The following is an 11,231-nucleotide window of genomic DNA, read 5'->3' as shown; positions in this document are numbered from 1 at the left end:
GGTTGAGAGCCTAATTGATGCCTATTTGACACATTTTTTTCAAAAAAGTGACATTTAAATTTACCTGGTATTACAGGTCACTAACAGGTAATTATGCCATGATGAACTAAATTGTCATGTTTCTATACAAAATTGCAACTTTAAATATTTTGAGAGCCTAAATGATGCCTATTTGACACATAATATGCAAAAAAAGTGACATTTAAATTTACCTGGTATTACAGGTCACTAACAGGTAATTATGCCATATAAACTAAATTGACATTTAAATTTACCTGGTATAGGTAATTATGCCTTATAAACTAAACTGACATGTTTATGTACCTAATTGCAATTTTAAAAGGTTTGAGTGCCTAATTGATTTTTCAGATAAAGCTCGATGGCCTATTTGACACATTTTATGCTAAAAAGGTGAAATTTACATTACCTGTTATTACAGGTCACTAGTAGGTAATTATGTCTTGGTGAACTCAATTGGCATGTTTATGTACCAAATTGCAACTTTAAATAGTTAGAGAGCCTAATTGATTCCTATTTGACACATTTTATTCAAAAAAAGTGACATTTAAATTACCTTGTATTACAGGACAGAAACATGTAATTATGACTTGATGAACTAAATTGACATGTTTATATACCAAATTGCAACTTTAAATATTTTTAAAGCCTAATTGATTCCTATTTGACACATTTTATGCAAAAAAGTGACATTTAAATTTACCTGATATTACAGGTTCCTAATAGGTAATTATGCTTTGATGAACTAAATTGGCATGTTTATGTACCAAATTGCAACTTTAAATAGGTTGAGAGCCTAATTGATGCCTATTTGACACATTTTATTCAAAAAAAGTGACATTTAAATTACCTGGTATTACAGGTCATTAACAGGTAATTATGCCTTATAAACTAAATTGACATGTTTATGTACGTAGTTGTAATTTTAAAAGGTTTGAGTGCCTCATTGATTTTTCTGATAAAGTTCGATGACCTATTTCACACATTTTGTGCAAAAAAAAGTGACATTTACATTACCTGTTATTACAGGTCACTAATAGGTAATTATGCCTTGATGAACTAAATTGGCATGTTTATGTACTAAATTGCAACTTTAAATAGTTTGAGAGGCTAATTGATGCCTATTTGACACATTTTATTCAATAAAAGTGACAATTAAATTTAACTGGTATTACAGGTCACTAACAGGTAATTATGCCTTATAAAACTAAATTGACATGTTTATGTACCTAATTGCGATTTTAAAAGGTTTGAGTATCTAATTGATTTTTCTGATAAAGTTCGATGGCCTATTTGACACATTTTATGCTAAAAAAGTGACATTTACATTACATGTTATTACAGGTCACAAATAGGTAATTATGCCTTGATGAACTAAATTGGCATGTTTATGTAATAAATTGCAACTTTAAATAGTTTGAGAGCCTAATTGATGCCTATTTGACACATTTTATGCTAAAAAAGTGACATTTACATTACATGTTATTACAGGTCACAAATAGGTAATTATGCCTTGATGAACTAAATTGGCATGTTTATGTAATAAATTGCAACTTTAAATAGTTTGAGAGCCTAATTGATGCCTATTTGACACATTTTATTCAAAAAAAGTGACATTCAAATTTACCTAGTATTACAGGTCACTAACAGGTAATCATGTCTTATAAACTAAATTGACATGTGTATGTACCTTATTGCAATTTTAAATGGTTTGAATGCCATGTGTATGTACCTTATTGCAATTTTAAATGGTTTGAATGCGTAATTGATTTTTCAGATAAAGTTCGATGGGTTATTTGACACATTTTATGCTAAAAAAGTGATATTTACATTTACCTATTATTACATGTCAATAATAGGTAATTATGCCTTGATGAACTAAATTGGCATGTTTATGTAACAAATTGCAACGTTAAATAGTTTGAGAGGCTAATTGATGCCTATTTGACACATTTTGTTCAAAAAGAGTGACATTTAAATTTACTTGGTATTACAGGTCATTAACAGGTAATTATGCCTTTTAAACTAAATTGACATGTTTATGTACGTAGTTGTAATTTTAAAAGGTTTGAATGCCTAATTGATTTTTCTGATAAAGTTCGATGGCCGATTTGACACATTTTATGCTAAAAAAGTGACATTTACATTACCTGTTATTACAGGTTACTAATAGGTAATTATGCTTTGATGAACTAAATTGGCATGTTTATGTACCAAATTGCAACTTTAAATAGTTTGAGAGCCTAATTGAAGACTATTTGACACATTTTATTCAATAAAAGTGACATTTAAATTACCAGGTATTACAGGTCACTAACAGGTAATTATGCCTTATAAAACTAAATTGACATGTTTATGTACCTAATTGCGATTTTAAAAGGTTTGAGTGCCTAATTGATTTTCCTGATAAAGTTCAATGGCCTATTTGACACATTTTATGCTAAAAAAGTGACATTTACATTACCTGTTATTACAGGTCACAAATATGTAATTATGCCTTGATGAACTAACTTGGCATGTTTATCTACTAAATTGCAACTTTAAATAGTTTGAGAACCTAATTGATGCCTATTTGACACATTTTATTCAAAAAAATGACATTTAAATTTACCAGGTATTACAGGTCACTAACAGGTAATTATGCCTTATAAAACTAAATTGACATGTTTATGTACCTAATTGCAATTTTAAAAGGTTTGAGTGCCTAATTGATTTTTCTGATAAAGTTCGATGCCTCATTTGACCCATTTTGTGCAAAAAAGTGATATTTACATTTACCTGTTATTATAGGTCTGTAATAGATAATTATGCTTTGATGAACTAAATTGGCATGTTTATGTAATAAATTGCAACTTTAAATAGTTTGAGAGCCTAATTGATGCCAATTTGACACATTTTATTCAAAAAAGGTGACATTTAAATTTACAAGGTGTTACAGCTCACTAACAGGTAATTATGCCTTATAAAACTAAATTGACATGTTTATGTACGTAGTTGTAATTTTAAAAGGTTTGAGTGCCTAATTGATTTTTCTGATAAAGTTCGATGGCCTATTTGACAAATTTTATGCTAAAAAAGTGACATTTACATTACCTGTTATTACAGGTCACTAATAGGTAATTATGCCTTGATAACTAAATTGGCATGTTTATGTACTAAATTGCAACTTTAAATAGTTTGAGAGCCTAATTGATGCCTATTTGACGCATTTTATTCAATAAAAGTGACATTTAAATTACCAGGTATTACAGGTCACTAACAGGTAATTATGCCTTATAAAACTAAATTGACAGGTTTATGTACCTAATTGCGATTTTAAAAGGTTTGAGTGCCTAATTGATTTTTCTGATAAAGTTCAATGGCCTATTTGACACATTTTATGCTAAAAAAGGGACATTTACATTACCTGTTATTACAGGTCACTAATAGGTAATTATGCCTTGATAACTAAATTGGCATGTTTATGGACTAAATTGCAACTTTAAATAGTTTGAGAGCTTAATTGATGCCTATTTGACACATTTTATTCAAAAAAAGTGACATTCAAATTTACCTAGTATTACAGGTCACTAACAGGTAATTATGCCTTATAAAACTAAATTGACAGGTTTATGTACCTAATTGCGATTTTAAAAGGTTTGAGTGCCTAATTGATTTTTCTGATAAAGTTCGACGCCTCATTTGACCCATTTTATGCTAAAAAGTGATATTTACATTTACCTGTTATTACAGGTCTCTAATAGATAATTATGCTTTGATGAACTAAATTGGCATGTTTATGTAACAAATTGCAACTTTAAATAGTTTGAGAGCTTAATTGATGCCTATTTGACACATTTTATTCAAAAAAAGTGACATTTAAATTTACCAGGTATTACAGGTCACTAACAGGTAATTATGCCTTATAAAACTAAATTGACATGTTTATGTACCTTATTGCGATTTTAAATGGTTTGAGTGCCTAATTGATTTTTCTGATAAAGTTCGATGCCTCATTTGACCCATTTTATGCTAAAAAGTGATATTTACATTTACCTGTTATTACAAGTCTCTAATAGGTAATTATGCTTTGATGAACTAAATTGGCATGTTTGTGTACCAAATTGCAACTTTAAATATTTTGAGAGCCTAATTGATGCCTATTTGACACATTTTATTCAAAAAAAAGTGACATTTAAATTTACCTGGTATTACAGGTCACTAACAGGTAATTATGCCTTATAAACTAAATTGACATATTTATGTACCTAATTGCAATTTTAAAAGGTTTGAGTGCGTAGTTAATTTTTCTGATAATGTTCGATGCCTCATTTGACCCATTTTATGCTAAAAAGGTGATATTTACATTTACATGTTATTACAGTTCGCAAATAGGTAATTATGCTTTGATGAACTAAACTGGCATGTTTTTGTCCCAAATTGCAACTTTAAATAGTTTGAGAGCCTAATTGATGCCTATTTGACAAATTTTATGCAAAAAAAGTGACATTTACATTTACCTAGTATTAAAGGTCACTAGAAGGAAATTACGCCTTGATGAACTAAATTGACATGTTTATTTTTTTACTTGCAACTTTAAAAAGTTTGAGAGCCTAATTGATGTCTATTTGACACATTTTACGCAAAAAAAATGACATTTAAATTTACCTGGTATTACATGTCACTAACAGGTAATTACGCCTTATAAACTAAATTGACATGTTTAAGTACCAAATTGCAATTTTAAAACGTTTGAGTGCCTAATTGATTTTTTTGATAAAGTTTGATGGCCTATTTGACACATTTTATACTAAACAAGTGATATTTACATTACCTGTTATTACAGGTCACTAATAGGTAATTATGCCTTGATGAACTAAATTGGCATGTTTATGTACTAAATTGCAACTTTAAATAGTTTGAGAGCCTAATTGATGCCTATTTGACACATTTTATTCAAAAAAGTGACATTTAAATTTACATGTTATTACAGGTCATTAACAGGTAATTATGCCTTATAAACTAAATTGACATGTTTATGTACCTAATTGCAATTTTAAAAGGTTTGAGCGCGTAATTGATTTCTCAGATAAAGTCGATGGCCTATTTGACACATTTTATGCTAAAAAAGTGATATTAACATTTACCTGTTATTACAGGTTACTAATAGGTAATTATGATTTGATGAACTAAATTGGGATGTTTATGTACCAAATTGCAACTTTAAATAGTTTGAGAGCCTAATTGATGCCTATTTGACACATTTTATTCAAAAAAGTGACATTTAAATTTACATGTTATTACAGGTCATTCAAAAAAGTGACATTTAAATTTACATGTTATTACAGGTCATTAACAGGTAATTATGCCTTATAAACTAAATTGACATGGTCATTAACAGGTAATTATGCCTTATAAACTAAATTGACATATTTATGTACCTAATTGATATTTTAAAAGGTTTGAGTGCCTAATTGATTTCTCATATAATGTTCGATGCCCTATTTGACACATTTTATGCTAAAAAAGTGACATTTACATTACCTGTTATTACACGTCACTAATAGGTAATTATGCCTTGATGAACTAAATTGGCATGTTTATGTACTAAATTGCAACTTTAAATAGTTTGAGAGCCTAATTGATGCCTATTTGACACATTTTATTCAAAAAAGTGACATTGAAATTTACATGTTATTACAGGTCATTAACAGGTAATTATGCCTTATAAACTAAATTGACATGTTTATGTACCTAATTGCAACTTTAAAAGGTTTGAGTTCCTAATTGATTTCTCAGATAAAGTTCGATGGCCTATTTGACACATTTTATGCTTAAAAAGTGATATTAACATTTACCTGTTATTACAGGTTACTAATAGGTAATTATGCTTTGATAAACTAAATTGGGATGTTTATGTACCAAATTGCAACTTTAAATAGCTTGAGTGCCTAATTGATGCCTATTTTACACATTTTATTCAAAAAAAAGTGACATTTAAATTTACCTGGTATTACAGGTCACTAACATGTAATTATGCCTTATAAACTAAATTGACATGTGTATGTACCTTATTGCAATTTTAAATGGTTTGAATGCCTAATTGATTCCTATTTGACACATTTTATGCAAAAAAAGTGACATTTAAATTTATCTGGTATTCAGGTCCCTAATAGGTAATTATTTTTTTGATGAACTAAATTGGCATTTTATATACCAAATTGCAACTTTGAATAGGTTGAGAGCCTAATTGATGCCTATTTGACACATTTTATTCAAAAAAAGTGACATTTAAATTTATCTGTTATTACAGGTCACTAACAGGTAATTATGCCTTATAAACTAAATTGACATGTTTATATATACCTAATTGCAATTTTAAAAGGTTTGAGTGCCTAATTGATTTTTCAGATAAAGTTCGATGCCCTATTTGACACATTTTATGCTAAAAAATTGATATTTACATTTACCTGTTATTACAGGTCACTATGTCTTAATGAACTAAATTGGCATGTTTATGTAACAAATTGCAACGTTAAATAGTTTGAGAGGCTAATTGATGCCTATTAGACAAATTTTATGCAAAAAAAGTGACATTTAAATTTACCTGGTATTACAGGTCATTAACAGGTAGTTATGCCTTATAAACTAAATTGACATGTTTATGTACGTAGTTGTAATTTTAAAAGATTTGAGTGCCTAATTGATTTTTCTGATAAAGTTCGATGGCCTATTTGACAAAATTTATGCTAAAAAAGTGACATTTACATTACCTGTTATTACAGGTCACTAATAGGTAATTATGCCTTGATGAACTAAATTGGCATGTTTATGTACTAAATTGCAACTTTAAATAGTTTGAAAACCTAATTGATGCCTATTTGACACATTTTATTCAAAAAAAGGGACATTTAAATTTACCAGGTATTACTGGTAACTAACAGGTAATTATGCCTTATAAAACTAAATTGACATGTTTATGTACCTAATTGCGATTTTAAAAGGTTTGAGTGCCTAATTGATTTTTCTGATAAAGTTCAATGGCCTATTTGACACATTTTATGCTAAAAAAGTGACATTTACATTACCTGTTATTACAGGTCACTAATAGGTAATTATGCCTTGATGAACTAACTTGGCATGTTTATGTACTAAATTGCAACTTTAAATAGTTTGAAAACCTAATTGATGCCTATTTGACACATTTTATTCAAAAAAAGTGACATTTAAATTTACCAGGTATTACTGGTAACTAACAGGTAATTATGCCTTATAAAACTAAATTGACATGTTTATGTACCTAATTGCAATTTTAAAAGGTTTGAGTGCCCAATTGATTTTTCTGATAAAGTTCGACGCCTCATTTGACCCATTTTATGCTAAAAAGTGATATTTACATTTACCTGTTATTACAGGTCTCTAATAGATAATTATGCTTTGATGAACTAAATTGGCATGTTTATGTAACAAATTGCAACTTTAAATAGAGTGAGAGCCTAATTGATGCCTATTTGACACATTTTATTCAAAAAAAAGTGACATTTAAATTTACCAGGTATTACAGGTCACTAACAGGTAATTATGCCTTATAAAACTAAATTGACATGTTTAAGTACCTAATTGCGATTTTAAATGGTTTGAGTGCCTAATTGATTTTTCTGATAAAGTTCATTGCCTCATTTGACCCATTTTATGCTAAAAAGTGATATTTACATTTACCTGTTATTACAAGTCTCTAATAGGTAATTATGCTTTGATGAACTAAATTGGCATGTTTATGTAACAAATTGCAACTTTAAATAGTTTGAGAGCCTAATTGATGCCTATTTGACACATTTTATTCAAAAAAAGTGACATTTAAATTTACCTTGTATTACAGGACAGAAACATATAATTATGCCTTGATGAACTAAATTGACATGTTTATATACCAAATTACAACTTTAAATATTTTTAAAGCCTAATTGATTCCTATTTGACACATTTTATGCAAAAAAAAGTGACATTTAAATTTACCTGGTATTACAGGTCACTAATAGGTAATTATTTTTTTGATGAACTAAATTGGCATGTTTATGTACCAAATTGCAACTTTAAATAGGTTGAGAGCCAAATTGATGCCTATTTGACACATTTTATTCAAAAAAAGTGACATTTAAATTTACCTGTTATTACAGGTCACTAACAGGTAATTATGCCTTATAAACTAAATTGACATGTGTATATATCTTATTGCAATTTTAAATGGTTTGAATGCCTAATAGTTTCCTATTTGACACATTTTATGCAAAAAAATGACATTTAAATTTACCTGGTATTACAGGTCACTAATAGGTAATTATTTTTTTGATGAACTAAATTGGCATGTTTATGTATCAAATTGCAACTTTAAATAGTTTGAGAGCTTAATTGATGCCTATTTGACACATTTTATTCAAAAAAAGTGACATTTAAATTTACCAAGTATTACAGTTCACTAACAGGTAATTATGCCTTATAAAACTAAATTGACATGTTTATGTACCTAATTGCAATTTTAAAAGGTTTGAGTGCCTAATTAATTTTTCCTATAAAGTTCGATGCCTCATTTGACCCATTTTATGCTAAAAAGGTGATATTTACATTTACCTGTTATTACAGGTCGCAAATAGATAATTATGCTTTGATGAACTAAATTGGCATGTTTATGTACCAAATTGCAACGTTAAATAGTTTGAGAGGCTAATTGATGCCTATTAGACAAATTTTATTCAAAAAAAGTGACATTTAAATTTACCTGGTACTACAGGTCATTAACAGGTAATTATGCCTTATAAACTAAATTGACATGTTTATGTACGTAGTTGTAATTTTAAAAGGTTTGAGTGCCTAATTGATTTTTCTGATAAAGTTCGATGGCATATTTGACACATTTTATGCTAAAAAAGTGACATTTACATTACCTGTTATTACAGGTCACTAATAGGTAATTATGCTTTGATGAACTAAATTGGCATGTTTATGTACTAAATTGCAACTTTAAATAGTTTGAGAGCCTAATTGATGCCTATTTGACACATTTTAAATAGTTTGAGAGCCTAATTGATGCCTATTTGACACATTTTATTCAAAAAAAGAGCCTAATTGATGCCTATTTGACACATTTTATTCAAAAAAAGTGACATTTAAATTCCTATTTGACACATTTTATTCAAAAAAAGTGACATTTAAATTACCAGGTATTACAGGTCACTAACAGGTAATCATGTCTTATAAACTAAATTGACATGTGTATGTACCTTATTGCAATTTTAAATGGTTTGAATGCTTAATTGATTTTTCAGATAAAGTTCGATGGCCTATTTGACACATTTTATGCTAAAAAAGTGACATTTACATTACCTGTTATTACAGGTCACTGATAGGTAATTATGCCTTGATGAACTAAATTGGCATGTTTATGTACTAAATTGCAACTTTAAAAAGTTTGAGAGCCTAATTGATGTCTACTTGACACATTTTACGCAAAAAAAAAATGATATTTAAATTTACCTGGTATTACAGTTCACGAACAAGTAATTACGCCTTATAAACTAAATTGACATGTTTAAGTACCAAATTGCAATTTTAAAACGTTTGAGTGCCTATTGATTTTTCTGATAAAGTTCGATGGCCTATTTGACACATTTTATGCTAAAAAAGTGACATTTACATTACCTGTTATTACAGGTCACTTATAGGTAATAATGCCTTGATGAACTACATTGGCATGTTTTTGTACCAAATTGCAACTTTAAATAGTTAGAGAGCCTAATTGATGCTTATTTAACACATTTTATTCATAAAAAGTGAAATTTAAATTTAACTGGCATTACAGGTCACTAATAGGTAATTATGTCTTGGTGAACTCAATTGGCATGTTTATGTACCAAATTGCAACTTTAAATAGTTAGAGAGCCTAATTGATGCCTATTTGACACATTTTATTCAAAAAAAGTGATATTTAAATTTACCTTGTATTACAGTACAGAAACATATAATTATGCCTTGATGAACTAAATTGACATGTTTATATACCAAATTAGAACTTTAAATATTTTTAAAGCCTAATTGATTCCTATTTGACACATTTTATGCAAAAAAAAGTGACATTTAAATTTACCTGGTATTACAGGTCACTAATAGGTAATTATGCTTAGATAAACTAAATTGGCATGTTTATGTACCAAATTGCAACTTTAAATAGGTTGAGAGCCTAATTGATGCCTATTTGACACATTTTATTCAAAAAAGTGACATTTAAATTTACCTGTTGTTACAGGTCACTAACAGGTAATTATGCCTTATAAACTAAATTGACATGTTTATATACCTGATTGCAATTTTAAAAAGTTTGAGTGCCTAATTGATTTTTCTGATAATGTTCGATGGCCTATTTGACACATTTTATGCTAAAAAAGTGACATTTACATTACCTGTTATTACAGGTCACTAATAGGTAATTATGCCTTGATGAACTAAATTGGCATGTTTATGTACTAAATTGCAACTTTAAATAGTTTGAGAGCCTAATTGATGTCTATTTGACACATTTTATTCAAAAAAAAGTGACATTTAAACTTACCAGGTATTTCAGGTCACTAACAGGTAATTATGCCTTATAAAACTAAATTGACATGTTTATGTACCTAATTGCAATTTTAAAAGGTTTGAGTGCCTAATTGATTTTTCAGATAAAGTTCGATGGCCTATTTGACACATTTTATGCTAAAAAAGTGACATTTACATTTACCTGTTATTACAGGTCACTAACAGGTAATTATGCCTTGATGAACTAAATTGGCATGTTTATGTACCAAATTGCAACTTTAAATAGTTTGAGAGCCTAATTGATGCCTATTTGACACATTTTATTCAAAAAAAGTGACATTTAAATTTACCTGGTATTACAGGTCACTAACAGGTAATTATGCCTTATAAAACTAAATTGACATGTTTATGTACCTAATTGCAATTTTAAAAGGTTTGAGTGCCTAATTGATTTTTCAGATAAAGTTCAATGCCTCATTTGACCCATTTTATGCTCAAAAGTGATATTTAAATTTACCAATTATTACAGGTCTCTAGTAGGTAATTATGCTTTGATGAACTAACTTGGCATGTTTATGTACCAAATTTCAACTTTAAATAGTTTGAGAGCCTAATTGATGCCTATTTGACACATTTTATTCAAAAAAGTGACATTTAAATTTACC

The sequence above is a fragment of the Ipomoea triloba genome, chromosome 15, assembly GCF_003576645.1.
Source record: "Ipomoea triloba cultivar NCNSP0323 chromosome 15, ASM357664v1".
Taxonomy (NCBI): domain Eukaryota; kingdom Viridiplantae; phylum Streptophyta; class Magnoliopsida; order Solanales; family Convolvulaceae; genus Ipomoea; species Ipomoea triloba.
The sequence above is the reverse complement of the archived record's forward strand: the minus strand, read 5'-3'. Positions refer to the sequence as shown.